A 15,458-nucleotide genomic window follows, 5' to 3' on the forward strand; every position below is an offset into this window, starting at 1 on the left:
GACTGCCAGCTTCCCTTTTTGTGGTCTCATATTCTTCCTCGCACCACTCCCCCCAACTCAGCCACGTCCACAGTTTATGACATGGTTTATGATATGATCCCTACACCAAATACTCATGTCTGTGTCATTTAGGACTCTTTGGTTGCAAGTAACAGAATCCAAGTTAAATTTGTTTATTAAAAAACTGGGAGGATTTATTATAAAGATTGTGGGGACAGAGCCCCAGATTGCAGTTTCCTTGGCTCTTGGCCTCACGTGGAAAGGTGCTGGCTCGGGTAGTAGATGGCCGTCAGCTGTGGCTGATTGGCCGTCAGCTGTAACCATTGAGCCATTGGCCACTAATATAACTGCCGCAGCTGCGTTAGGGAGTGGAGTCGAGGGGAGTCGAGGAGAGTTGGTCGGTTGGCAGAAAAGCGGACAGCAGGTCGCATGTTGTGTGAATCCAGCCTCCAGTGAGACTACAGTGATATGACTCCCCTACCTATGGCTCCGTGGGTGTTCCTTTTTGGCCTAGCCACATCCTGTGTTCTTATGTGGGGAGCAGGAGCAGAGACCCTCAGGCTGCTCCGCATGACAAAGATACAGGGGTGTTCCACAGGGAGCAAAAGCTGAGGCTTAACTTTTATAAAACCCCAAACTTTGCACCTCATACTGTGGGTAGTTTAGATATGACAGGATTACTTCTGTTCTTCCCTCCAGGAGCGCTGCTTACTAGAGCAGCTCTGTTGATTTGATTGCCTTGCCAATACCGTGTCTTCCTCTTCTTCCTTCTTAATCGTCTGCTGGTTTGGGCCCACTGTTCCTTCTCCACAATGTTATGTGTGTCAGCAGAAGGGGACTCCATCCCAGCTCCAGAGGCAGATCCTGAATGAATCATGGCAATTTCATTTCTCTTGTCACTGGCTAGATTAGTAATGATCAGGTGTCCTAGGTTGGGTTCACTAGAGCACAGCCTGAGACAGGGATGCTTGCGCCAGTGACTGATGGACTGCCCTCAGGAAATGAAGGAAGCAGGGAAAAGGGAAGCAAGAATATGGCCTCATTTGGAGATTAGCTTCAATCTGAGACCATGGAGAGCTCTAGAGCATGAAGCAATGCCACCACACAGTTGTTGCCACCTTGAAACCAGGGGCCAACCTTTTGTCTCACCCTCCACCTGTCAGTTATCTTTGGCTACAGGCTCCCCTGAGAAGAAGCAGGGTGGTGGTGGTGTAACCTCCATTGCAAGGTTGCTCTGGTTCATCTAAAGGCAATTCTTTGGAGTTGGAGACAGCTGTGAGTCATTAGTCAATTCTCAGAAATCCCCAGCCCAGCGAAGATTTGAGCAGGACACCAAAGCAACCACTGTAGCACGGGGCTAGGATGACCAGTCAGCCCAATATGCCTAGGACTGTTTTTGTTTTAGCATGAAAGTCCCCACATCCCAGAAAACCCCTCAATCCCAGGCCAACTGAGATGTTGGTCCCTCTACATCAAACCCAGGTTTGGTTAATGATATATGAAGGGAAGTCTGACAGGGGGTGTCTAAGAAAGAGCTTCCAAAAGGATAAATAATCCACTCTCACTCTGGACATTGTTGTTTTGATTTCTGCCAGGAACTGCTGTACTTGCCTGGCAGCCATGACAGAAGAGAGTCTTCAGGCAGAGCTGACACCATGAAGGGGTCACTGGTAGTTACTCCATCTAGAAACCTGGGTAAAGGGTGCACTGATGCCTTCCAGGTTATCTCAACACCATACCCCTGTGAAATGATGGGCCTGTCTACCCTTCACAAAACACATGCTAGGCAACAATAAAGCAGCTCAAAAGAGCAGTTAGAGTATGGAAAAAACATTTTATCTATTTTATCTCATTTGTTCCATTGTACCATACAAGGGGTGGGGTTTCCTCTCCTAGGCCTTAGTAAAGAGGGTGTTTACTGTGGACACTCCCTCCCAGCTTTGTCTGTTTCCTCAATCCTCCCCACTTTTCCTTTGTACAGGGCTCTCAATGTAGTGCATCCCAGCCCCTTCTTGAGAAACTTCTCCCTTCTCCTAAAGGAAAGGAGATTGAGTTCAGTCCCGTGGCAGACAACATCAGTGCCCCTTTCATACACCTTCCACATCCACTGTTCCCGTACATACTACCTTCTTTTACACACAGATGGTTCTCTACATCAAGCACCTGCAACTTTCCACCTGAGGCACACTTTGTTTTTGAAGCATGTTTGGCCTACTGGGAGCAGGCCAGGAATGGGGCAGCTGTTGGGAGTTAACAGCTCTGGGGGTAGCCCTTAATCTATGGTGGGTAGGAGTTGGTAGATAAATACCCCAAGTTTCTCACTCTTGGTTGGGGTGACGCTGAAGTGAGCTCTGTGCAGGATTGAGCCTCAGCTGCCCATAGCAGCCATTTGGTCATTAACATACCTTGTGTGGGCTTTCTTTCCTCACTTCCCCAGTCTCCTCTCTGTCCATGCTTCCTGGGATTGTCACCTAATAACACTGTGTCCTCAAAAGTTAAATTATTTGTTCCGTCTTAAAAACTTGAGCATCTCATTAAAAAAAAAAAAAGAACAAAACCTCAAGCATCTTAGGATTTGGTCAGATAACTGCCAGTAAGATTCTCCTCTGCAGTTTCTGCTGAAATCGGAAGGCTAGAACGTGGTTTGACAAAGTGAGTGAGAACAGGAGTGAGTTCTCCAATTCCCTTCACATTCTAGTAGCTTTTACTGCTACTATGGAGTCTCTTATTTCTAATTTTTCATTTCTTTTTTTAAAAGTGAAAAGCATTGTTTTCAAGTCAAAGTAATGTGTGTACATAATTATAAAACAAACAGTAGGCTTATAATGTAGTAGGGAAATAAAAGGCTTATAATGGAAAATATGAATTCCCGGCCTGACTCTTCCCTACTTCCCCGTCCCACTCCTCAGAGGCAACTAGTTTCATCTAATGTTTCTAGCTGTTTCTTCTGGTATTATCACCATATTTCTAAATAATATGCTCATACTGTTAAACCCTAATTTTTCAACACTAGACATTATCCATTTTACTTATTGTCATGTTAGATGAGCATAGAGCTCCCCGAACTCAATTCACCCAATTTCTCCTCTTACCCACCTTCACACTCTGCATATCATAATTTTTGGCTATTTTAATGTTTAATGTGTACATTTGATGACTAAATAACTATGACTCCCAGCAGAGCCATATAGTATACTATGATTACATCTCCTTTCTTATGCAAAAGTTTTTGATTTGCTGGGAATTGTCTCATGTTTTTCATTTGTTTGGTTTTCTTTGTAGCTACTACTAATTCTTTCTTTCCCCTCAGTGGCTTTTTAGTACATTTCTCACAAGGTCAAACACGTCCTCTTAGAGCCCTTCATCTCCCTTTTCGTCTGGACTGGTTGCTCTCCAAACCTGCAGTTCAACTGTCATCTGACATTCCCCTTTGTCAGTCTCCTGAGTTGAATGTTTTCCTTAATGCTATTCGTGGTCAAGAATATTTGTTTTACACAAAAGGTAGCATTCTATACATATATACTCTTTTGTACTTTGATTTTTTACTTAACAATACATCCTGACCACAATTTATGTACATTCAGAGCAAACTTCCTCATTCTTTTTTAATAGCTGCTTAGTACTTCACTGTGTGGGTGTACTATAATTTCTTTAGCCAATTTTCTATGGGCATTTAAGTTGTTTCTAATACTTTGCTATTACAAGTAATGAAAAACCTTGTGTGTGTGTGTTCTTATTGTTGGAGGCTTATATTCAGGGTAAATTCTAGACATGGGATTGCCAGGTCAGAGGGTAAAATGCCTATCTTTTTGGTTAGATATTGCCAAATCTTCCTCCATAGGAATCACACCATTCTGCATGTCCACTAGCTAAAAGAAAACTCTGTTTATTCACTCCAACAACACTTTTGACACCAAATGTGCAGTGTTTTTCACCCCACACCAACTAATACTCCAACTCTTCAGACATCAACTGGGTGTCCTACAATTCAATTAAATTCTGGCACTAACTTCCCAGAGTTAGTGCAGAGCCCACAGATTAAGGGTTCAGTCCCCAAAACTGCCCCCACTTTAACATTAATCACAAATCCAGGTCTCCTGTGCTTCTGACAGAGCAGCTATAAATCAGGGGTTCCCATGACCTGGTCCTCAGTTTGATAATTTCCTAGAATGGCTCACAGAACTCAGGGAAACACTTTACTTACTATTTCTGGTTTATTATAAAGGATACAACTCAGGAACAGCCAAATGGAATAGATGCATAGGGCCAGGTAAGTGGAGAAGGACGTGGAACTTCCACACTCTCTCCAGGTGCACCACCCACCCAGCGTCTCAATGTGTTCACTAAGCCAGAAGCTCCCTGAACCCTTTGGTTAGGGTTTTTATAGAGGTTTCGTTATGTAGGCATGATTGATTAACTCCTTGGCCATTGGTGATTGACTTAATCCCCAGCGCCCCCCTCCCCATATACCTTGGGGGTGGGGTGGGTGGGATGTGGGGCTGAAAGTTCCAACCCTCTTATTATGGTTTGGTTCCTCAGGCTACCAGCGCCCATCCTCCAAGAGCCACCTCACCAGCATAAATTCAGGAAAGTTGAAAGGGGTTTATCATGAAGTACAAAAGATGCTCCGCTCACCCCTACACTCAGGAAATTCCTAGGGTTTTAGGAGCTCTGTCAGGAACCAGGGACAGGGACCCCAGTTTAATAGGCACGACCCAGAGTTAGAGCAGACCCCTTATTATGTCACACCAGCAAAGTAGGAGAGTGCCTACTTCCCACACAGCCTTGCCAATAGAGTATGTGGTCAAAACGTTGAATTTCTGCCAATCTGATAAATGAGAAATAGCATTACAATGTAGTTTTCATTTTCACTTCTCTCCTTCATGAGTGAAGTTGAGCATGTTTTCATAGATTTAAAGGCCATTTAAATTAATGGCCATTAAAGGCCATTGTAGGTCTTTTTGTGTGTGTGAGTAAACGATCCCCTCATGCCTTTTGCCCACTTTTCTAACAGGGAAGGATTATTTTAGAAAAAGATACTGTATTCATTAAATGTACACTCTAAACTGCTGTAATGAAGTGGCCCCACAATACAGTGGCTTAAGTAAGACAGCAGGTCATTTCTTTGTCATACAGCAGTAACAGGTGAGCAGCCCAGGGAATTAGTGTCTCTGCCATTCTCAATATGTGGCTTCCATCTCTGTGTCTAGGCCACTTCTCAAACAGCAGGAAGGGGGAATGTGAACAGAGCAAGTAACGTTTTTCCTTCTAAAGGTGCAATCCAGTAGTGTAGTACACACCTCGCTACACTACTGTTTGCCTCTCATTGGCCAGAGCTTAGCCACATGGCCACACCTAGCTGCAAGGAGGGAGATGAAATCTGGTCTTTGGCTGTAATCCTACTGAAGCTTAAGGGCAGGGTTTCCATGACTAACAGGAAGAAAGGGAGAACAGGTAGTATGGGGTACTTCAGGGGGTAATTAGAACTCTCTGTTCCAGTGCCTGCATGAATCACAACAAAGGACATTTATTGAGTGGTTATTATGTGCACACTCTGTTCTAAACACTCGGCATGTGTGAAGCTTTTAATCTGCACAATTATGTCTGAGATGGGTACTATTCTATTATTATAGAAAGGAAACTTGTGGCAGAGAGCAGTCAGTTAATTTGCTCAGAATCTCAGAGGCAATGTGTGATGGAGCCAGGACCATCTGGTCCCAGAACCAATACTCTTAGTCACTATTTCATTCTGCTTCTGGGCCATATTTAGATATTTTGAGATATATTTTGCTCTCTGGGACCAGAGCTTTCTTTCCTCTAACACATAAATTTATTGTGCAACTTTCACACATGTTGCTCTCACATGCTTTTGTAGAAATGGGTACTGTTTGCCAGTAAAGGATTGCCATGTCTGCATGGAAGCCTTATGGATCGCTCAGCCACCTTCCATGTGGCCTGGCTGTTTGGTGGCTGGGACGCCTGTCCTCCTGCCTTCCTTGTGTGACCTCATAACAATCCTCCATTGTATAAATAACTTCAGCATGGCTCAGTTTCTTCCTACCTGAAAAAGCCCAAACGTCACTCCTTTGTGTGTGAAGCTGGGAGCCTGGCTTTTGTCTTGTGCATGTTGATGCCGAAAAAGAGGTTTAAGGGGCTGGCCCGGTGGCTCAGGCGGTTAGAGCTCCATGCTCCTAACTCCGAAGGCTGCCGGTTCGATTCCCACATGGGCCAGTGGGCTCTCAACCACAAGGTTGCCAGTTCGATTCCTTGAGTCCCGCAAGGGATGGTGGGCTTCGCCCCCTGCAACTAAGATTGAACACCGCACCTTGAGCTGAGCTGCTTCCCGGATGGCTCAGTTGGTTGGAGTGCATCCTCTCAACCACAAGGTTGCCGGTTTCGACTCCTGCAAGGGATGGTGGGCTGCGCCCCCTGCAACTAGCAACGGCAACTGGACCTGGAGCTGAGCTGCGCCCTCCACAACTAAGACTGAAAGGACAACAACTTGACTTGGAAAAAAGTCCTGGAAGTACACACTATTCCCCAATAAAGCCCTGTTCCCCTTCCCCAATAAAATCTTAAAAAAGAAAAAAAAAAAAGAAAAAGAGCTTTAAGCCAGGGGAAGTCAGAAGCAGCCTAATGATTTAGGAGCATCCTTAGGTAGCGATGTGGAGGGAATGTTGGAGGTGGTGGGGAGGAGAAACAAGAGGCCAATGTAAAACCTTAACCAAGTCGGGGAGTGGGAATGCAGAGAGGTTCCTCTTTCTTGTTTGGCACAAGATCCTGGCCAGAGCACCACATCCTTGTTTTTCAAATGGGAGTTCTTCACCATCTGGGCCCACCTGCCTCTAGATGGGTCTTGCACTCTTCCATACTATGCACCTCTCACTGCCCCCTCTCCCGCCCTTAAAAAGCCTGCACGTGGCCAGTGTGCATTGCCTTTGCTCATGTGGTTCCCACGGCCTGCAATGTCTTTTTCTCCCCAGCGCTTCCAGGCAAATTCTTACTCATCCTTCAAGGCCCAAGTCAAATGCCACTTCCCCTGTGATACCTTCCTCTACTGCCCCAGACTTACTCCATTCCCACTGTGTTCCCGTAGACTTGGTACACGCAGCTGTTACAGTAGTCATTGCACTGAATGTATTTCAGTCTCTGCTACAAAATGGTGACCTCCTGGGGACAAGGATGAGCTTTATTCTCTTCATATTACCCTTTGTTCCCAGAGCAGGTACAGGGTGCTTGATATAGGTAGGCACTCAATAAATGTCAATGAGTACGTAGTGGGGTAGATCTCAGCCTGATAGAGGTGGGCGCTCCCCACCTGCACCTTCCTGGATCAACCTCTAGAGGGAAGTCTCACACCACGCGTGGCTTCTCTAGCCTCCGCCCAGTTGCTTTTTTTCTACCCCAGGCAGCTCAGATAGATAGAGGACAGATGATAGATAGATGATGATTAGACAGACAGACAGACAGATAGATAGATAGATAGATATGGAAACTGGAGGGTACGGGGGGAAGAGAGATCGGGTCGTTGGGCTCCGGGACCTGGGAATCTAACCACGCTGATTTAGGCACTGGAGGCACTGCCGACACATCCCTTCGGTATAAGCTTAGGCCAAGGAAAGATGGTTGAAACATGGAAAAAAAGTTACTGGTTTTCAAAATGAAAAAAGGAAATTGCAAAATGGTAATTCATAAATATTTAAATAAATGGCTTTAAAACAAAATATCAACCAATCAACTGCAACTCCACTTGTACCTAGCTTATGTATAAATTACATTTCAGGTGAGATGTGAGTGCATCTTACTATTTTTGACACGATGTGGGCACTCCTATAATGTCAAGGGCCCTCGATGCCCTTGACAAGGCCTCCGGGACGGAGTAAGAGGAATGGAGCGTTCAGTGGCCCCTCGGACTCTCGCCAGAGGCCTCAGGGCTCTGCTCATTAAGTCAGCTTCCCTCTGGGTCAGAGGCTGCAGATCCAGGCCCCCTCTTTCCTCTGAGGGCTCCGGAGCCAAGCTCATGAAGATGTTGGTCAGTGAGAAAGGCTGCCTTCAACTACTATCATTCTTGATCTCTGGATAACTTGGGAATGGCGTAGTATTGCATTTACTTCAGTTCCTACACTGGGGAGATGCTGATAGGAAAAGGCTCTGTCCCCTGGAGCTTCTGGCTCAAGGAGTGAAATGGACAGGAGAGAAGAACAGAACCGAGTTACTCGGAATTCAAGTCAGTACTAGTCAGGGTCTCTAAAGCACTCGGTGGGAACCCAGGAAGGCTTCTGGGAAAAGGCAGCAGTTTGAAATGGTCCTTGACAGGTGAATCAGTATTGCACAGGCAACAAATGGAGCATCTTAAAAAAGCAGGAGAGAAGGAAAGGAAAACTAGTTGGCATGTCCTTCAGGCTTTACACAATTCCTGGAGAGTGTTATTGTCTCCAATTTACACACGAAGAGACTGAAGTTCAGGGAGTTAATTATAATAGTAACAAGGGCTGCTTATTGAGTGCTTGCTTCCAGTCAGACCCCGTGCATACATTGTCAGACCCCTATACATATATTGTCTCATTTAATCCTCTCAATAACCCCAATGAGAGGTAGATGTTATTAGGTTCATTTTACAGATAGACCTCTTACTGAGGTCAGAGAGGTTAAGCTAGGTTGTTGAAAGTCAGGATTCAAGGGCAAGGCTGGCTGACATCAAACCCAGTGCTCTTAATCACTACCTCATACCCTCTTTCAAAGTGGCCTGCCCTATTTCATGGGGCTCTTAATTAAGTGGCAGAGTGGAACATTTATTGAGTGCTGACAATCAATGTGTCAGACAGTTCTAAATGCTTTACACATTTTAACTCATCTCGCTGAAGTAGGGATTATAATTATCACTGCCATTTACAAATGGGAAACCAAGGCCAAGAGAGGCCACGTAACTTGCCTAAGGTTGCTGCCAGGCTGTCTGGTTCCGGACTCTGGGCTCTTTGCCACGATGCTCTATTAGACTGCTGTGACCAGTGACAGATGCCTCAGTGGGGTGGAGAATGGGAGGGAGGGAGGCAGTGGTATGTGTGGTATTTGAGGGAGACGGGAGAGGAAGGAGAACCCAACCACAGGAGATGGTCACCTTGTTTGTCTCTGCTGTTTCCTCTGTAGGAATTCAATGCTGAGTTCCTCTGAAAACTACTACATAATACCTCCCCAAATATCTTTTCCTTAAAAGGCATTTTCTTGAAGTGTTTTTTAATTAGCAAATACAGCTGCTTTGCAAATAGGGTTCCTTTTCCCTGGTGACCAGGGCCGCTGGTCTGCTGGAGCTTCCCAAATGGCTAGAACAGTCCTCCAACATGAGGAAGCACTTTGTGGAGAAGGACATGAGCAAGAAAGGGCTGGACAGGGGGAATGGCTGGTGGGGACACAGAGATTGAACTGAGTCATGGAAAGGAAGCCCTTTGTGGCTCTGGTCCCTAGTATGAATCTATTTAGGGTCTTTGGGGCCAGTTCCAGATTTCCTGACTCAAAGGGAAATAATGAGGACAGGTTTATGGAGGTAGAATGGTCCTATTTGGAGAAAGGAAAACTGTAGGGAGATAGAGAGCATTAATAATTAAGCACATGAGCTCTGAAGTTAGACTGTCTGAATTCAAATCTCAGCTCTGTTACTCTATGACCTTGGGTAATTTTTTCAACCTAAGTCTTAGTGTCCCATCTGTAAAATGGGTATATTAACGATAACTTTAATCATTAATTGTTCTCATATTAACGATGAATCGTTTCTTGTGGGGATTAAAATGACCAAATACAAAGTGCTTAACACAGTGCACTCAATGCCTATTACTTTATCCGAATAAAAGGAGATATTGTATAGGAGGAGATCGGGAACAACAATAAAAACAACCATATTGTTCAGTATGTATTAACAGACTGAAGTCGGCTACAGGAAGAATATCCTAACAACAAAGGGTATGAGGCCTGAGCAAATTGTAAAATGTCCTCAGTTTCCTTCCAAGAGCAGTTTTCATCTCAGGGGTAGTCATTCCTGAAGGCGGGGCCTGGAGGAGACGCCCTGGTGACGGGTGGTGATGGGCGAGTCTGTTTGGCTTCCTGAATCCATGACAGTTGATAAACAGATGCTCTGTTTGGCATTGCATGGGTTTTACAACCAGGAGATGGAGCACCTGCGTTGCCAAGGTGCCCATTTATAGCTAGCTATCTCCTGGATCTGAGTAAATTTGTTTAAAACCACCTGGACCCCTCCCTAAACCTCCCTACTGCTTAACATTAACAGTTGCTTCTCTTGGGCTGAGCTCCAGCTGAGCTGCAAAAACTCCTGGAAGGAAGAAAGGGAGAGGTGGGGTAGCAGGGATGGTCCCCTACGATGGAGGATGGGCCTGGATCTGGGCTTGGATGTCACTAGGCCTCTTTAGGAGGATTTCTCTTGACTTGAAAATAAGGAAAGCCTGGCTATCAGCAAAGAATTACTGAAAGTCAGGGATGGCAGATGGTGAGGAAGGCCCTGGCCAAGCAGTTCTTAGGAAAAGTTTCAGAGTTGTTGTCACTTGCAGGGAATTTCCTGGACTAGGAACTTTATTGCAGAGGACAAAATGGCTGGGAGAGAGGAAGTTAGCCTTACGCTCCACACCCACCCCTCCCATTCCCCCACAGCAGGATTTGCTGTTTCCGCAACAGAACAGTGTTATTACAAACGTAAACCCTGGTCCAGCCTGGCCTCCTGGGACTGTGCAACCTTCATCAATCCTCATCCTCACTGAGCCTTGACTCCCTTGACAAAAGGGGGATGACAACAGCACTTACATGACAATAAACACTCAACATATGTTGGATTTAAATAATAAATGATGACTCCTGGGGTCAGAGATTTGCAATGAGGAGGAGGGACAGAGAACACAGTCTGTCCCTGTTCTTGGGAGCTGATTAGAGGAACAAGACAGGCATTAAATCCAAACAAATGCAATCAGAAAATGCCTTTTCCAGCCAATGGCAGGAAGTTAAAGCACAAATCTTGGAAACAACTTCTAGTTCCTTTTTGCAGCATATTTTGTCACATTTTTGCATTGGTTTTCTTTCCTCCATCTATTTGGAGATGCTGTTCAAATGAAGGTGTGTCCCCTGGGCTCCACAGGCTGACAACAGGAAGGAGCAGTCAGGAAGCACATGTTCTGGACCCACTGACAGAGGCCAGGGAGTTGACCATTTAATTACCAAAGCACAGGGTGACCAGCAGGGACTAGATGGGGCTGCCTGAAGAGTAGGCAGGGATCACTGAATTCAACACAAGGGACCCAGCTCATTCTGCACAGTGCTTCTACAACCTAGACCCACAGGAATCATTCATTCTAGGATACAAATCTGATTACTTCACTCCCCTGTTAAAAAATTTCAAAAGCTCTCTCTTGCCCATCATAGGGCCAAGTCCAGACTATTCCCCAGAACGGTACACAAGGCCCTTCCCAGACTGGCTTTGATCATCTTTCCAGCCTCCTATGTCACTAAGTCCCACTAGGAACATTATGCTCTCATCACATGAATGGTGGCAATCACCTCATTTCGACACGCTCTTTTGAAGCTCCAGTTTTTTTGTTTTTTTTTTTAACTTTTAATTTTGAGGTAATTGTAAACTCATATGCAGCTATAAGAAATACTATGGAGAGATCCCGTGTACCCTTTTTGCAGTTTCCCCCAACATCTTGCAAAACGTTAGTAAAACATCACAACCAGGATATTGACATTGGTACAATCTATCCATCTTATTCAGATTTCCTCTTCACATGTGGTTCTCATGCACGTGTATTTAGTTCCAGGTAATGTTATCCGTGCGTAGGTTTGTGTATTCACCAGCAATAGTCAAGCTGCAGTTCTATCACAAGGACCTCTTGCATAACCTTTTATATCATCCTTCCCTCCCCTTGCCTTGACCTAACTGCTGGCAATCACTAATCTATTCTCCATTTCTATAATTTTGAAATTTCAAGAGTGTTAAATAAACACAACATATAGTATGCAATTTAAAGTGTTTTTCAAATTTACGATAATTTTCTGGAGATTTCAGTCAAGTGACTACATGTATCAGATTGCTGAGTATTATTTCATTTCAGCCTTTTTCCTGAGTGCTCCTCAATTTTTTCCCACCCAAGAGCCACTCATCTTTTAATATCAGATTGAAATCCCATCTTCCCACCTCCAGCATTTGGTACATATTATTGCAATTATTTGTGGTATGCTCAGCTTACACCTATTTTTTGGTGTCTCCCTCTCCCACCGCCCAACCCTCCACATTCTCAAGCAAGTTAAGAACAGCCAGGTGTATATTGTTTTAACAGAGTAGCATTTTTTTTTTTTTTTTTTTAAGGAGGGCGCAGCTCACAGTGGCCCATGCGGGGATCGAACCGGCAACCTTGGTGTTATTAGCACCACTGCTCTAACCAACTGAGCTAACCAGCCACCCCTAACAGAGTAGCTTTAAAAAACAATAAAACGAACAAAAAAACCCCCCCAGAGCTATAGGTAGCAATCATTTTACATCATGTGGTCCATGAGGCAGAGTCAGCCTAGAGTGAAGGAGAAGTGTTGAAGAGGCTGAAAAGCAGGATGAGAGATGGCAATGGAGGATGTTCCTGTGTTACCTACAGCTCCAGACCCCAGTGGGGTTCTGAGCTGCTCCTATAGCCTTATAAGCACCATCCTTTCCCCATCCTGAATCCTGTCCCTTCTGAGCGCAAATGATGCTTGTTAGATGGGATTCAACTAGACTATAGTGCCTTTCAGGACCGAAACTGGTTTCTTTTTGTGAATATGCTATTACTTTTGCTTAGAAGTACTTCGCATTCTGGGCCAGCTTCTCTGCCTTCACTTCTCCTTCGCCCTTTGTGGAGACCTTCAGGATACCCTCCCTATTGTCTGCCATTTCTGTCCCCCCACCTCTTCCAAAGCACACTCTTACCTGACGTCATTCACTCGACTTTGATCACACCTTAATTAACACTCAGGTCCCACAACCCTTCTGTCCTCAGTGTGCAAGATGCCATCCCTTACCTTTGTTGTCCTTAAATTGCTTTGGTGAGTAGCTATCTCTTTTCCCCATCAGATTGGGAGACCCCTGAAACCTGAGACTCTCTCCCCTAGCAGTTTGAGAGTTCCCTAAGGGCAGAGAGAATGTCTTCATTAATCTTGCAGATTCCTCAAGGGAAGGACTTGTCTATTTTTGTAATCCTGGCTGTCTACTAGTTCTGCACACTGTGGGCGCTCAATGAATGTTGATCGACTGAGTAAATAATAGACTTAGTCCCCTAGAGCATCATATGCTTTCTTTCCACAGCGAGAAAGGAATAACATTAGGCAGAGCAGGCTGGATCCCTTAAATATGATTACCCGGGATTTGTGGGCTGGTGATTCTTTCCCCCACCTTTATTGGGTACATTCATCTCCACAGAATAGATATTCCCAGAGACCACTAATGCTGCTGGCCAAGTGGGGGGTCACCATTAATTGCCCTGACCCCGTTAATTACAATGAAGCTGCTGTCTGCAGCCCCAAATAGGGGGAGAACCCAACATTGTTATGGCAGTGGGTTGTACTGAAATAAGTGCATGCCAAACAAATTCAACAGTGTTGAACTGGCTCCGTACTCTATCTGTATTTAAGATACCCTACCCTGAGCCAATGTATATGACCTTAGCAAGTTATTTTTTTAAAACCTTTAAAAAATATAACATCTTGAGATAGAATTCACACAGCATACAATTCACCTATTTCAAGAGTATAATCGACGGTTTTTAGTACATTCAAAGTTGTGCAACCATCTCCACAATACTTTTTAGAACATTTTCCTTATGCCCAAAAGAAACTCCATACCCATTAGCAGTTGCTCCCCATTTCTCCCAACCCCCAGCCCTAGGAAAACTCGCATCTATTTTGTTTCTATAGAATACATTTGCCCGTTCTGGCATTTCATATAAATGGAATAATACAGTATGTGGCCTTTTGTAACTGGCTTCTTTCACTTAGCATGTTTTCAAGGTTCATTCATGTTGTGACATATAGTAGTACTTCATTTCTTTTTATTACCATTTAATTTTGCCAAATAATATTGAATGGGTACACCATATTTTATTTACCTATTCATCAATTGATGGACATTTAGGTTATTTCCACTTTTAGCAAGTTATTTGTTTCAACTTTTTCATCTGTAAAAACATGAGATACATTTTAAACTATAAGACACAACACGCATGTAAAGACATTTTTTTCATATTTATATAAGATCAACTAAGGAGCGCATTGGGGGTTAGTGTCACTTCCCTGAGTGTGTAGCCCATTGTTGGCTAACTCCGGGAAATTGGGTATCTCTTTGGGTTTGATCTCTATGTAAGTCCATTTTGCTTTTTTCCTAGTAATGGACTGCTTCTCTTATCCCCAGTTTATCAGCTCATTAGCATTTGTTGCTAGGAGACCAGGTTAGGGTACGCTTAGCTCAGTATAATCCACTGCCACTGTAGAAAATTACTCGAATTGTAGGAGAATGATATTTAAACATTAGGCAGTTTCATTTCATTCCAATTTTTAGCAAGAACAGGGAAAAGGGTTGAAGCTACAGGTGTCCTTAGGGATGTAGGTTTACCGAATATCTTGCCGACTCCCTTTTCTGATTTTAGGTTAGCTTTCCTTCCCTACTCACACTCAAATGTGCCAGGGTGACTTTATCCCACTGCCCAACAAGTAAGTGTGCTAAGATGATGCAAAAACATTTTAATATCAGACCAAGAGAAAATGAGGTAGGAAGGAAAACTTGTGGCCATCAGAAGTAAGATTCTAAAATCTAATTTAGGTATAAATACGATTTTGCTCCCATACTTCCTGCTATTTTTTTTGCAGGTATTTTACAGCTATAAAACATCTGGGTATGAGAGGTGTAGAGGGAAAAGGCTGGGGTGAGGAGTGGATTATATAAGAATGATTGTTTCCTTTACCACTAGTAGCTGCCTGGAGCATAATTTCCCCTTCAAAGCCTTGGTAAGAGCAGCTGGGGATAATGAACAGTAGTTAAAGATGCTTTGTTTTACATCCAGCAAAAAGGATCATTAACACCTCAACTGTTTTTTTACCAAGCCTGTGGAAGGGCTCCTGCTGCTGTTGACAATCATGGTAACCCTCCGGGTGGCGGGGGCAAAAGGGTGGGTAATTCACCAGAAAACGATATTCACTGATTTGGATTATGCGCACCACTGCTCGTCTCCATTCATGTGCTTAATTAAAAGCTGACTAGTACAAAATAAGTGAAATTGCAATTCTTCGCTGGAACTATCTGGGGAACAACAGAAATTTTGCAGGGAGGCAGGGTATCTGCCAGAAAAACTGCATTACCATCTTCCCATTATGTTTCTATTCTAGAGTTAGTCTTAATGCCACATCTGATTCTTATGGGGCAAAAGGCTTATGAGGCCAACAGA

Source organism: Rhinolophus ferrumequinum, chromosome 21 (genome assembly GCF_004115265.2).
Source record: "Rhinolophus ferrumequinum isolate MPI-CBG mRhiFer1 chromosome 21, mRhiFer1_v1.p, whole genome shotgun sequence".
NCBI lineage: Eukaryota > Metazoa > Chordata > Mammalia > Chiroptera > Rhinolophidae > Rhinolophus > Rhinolophus ferrumequinum.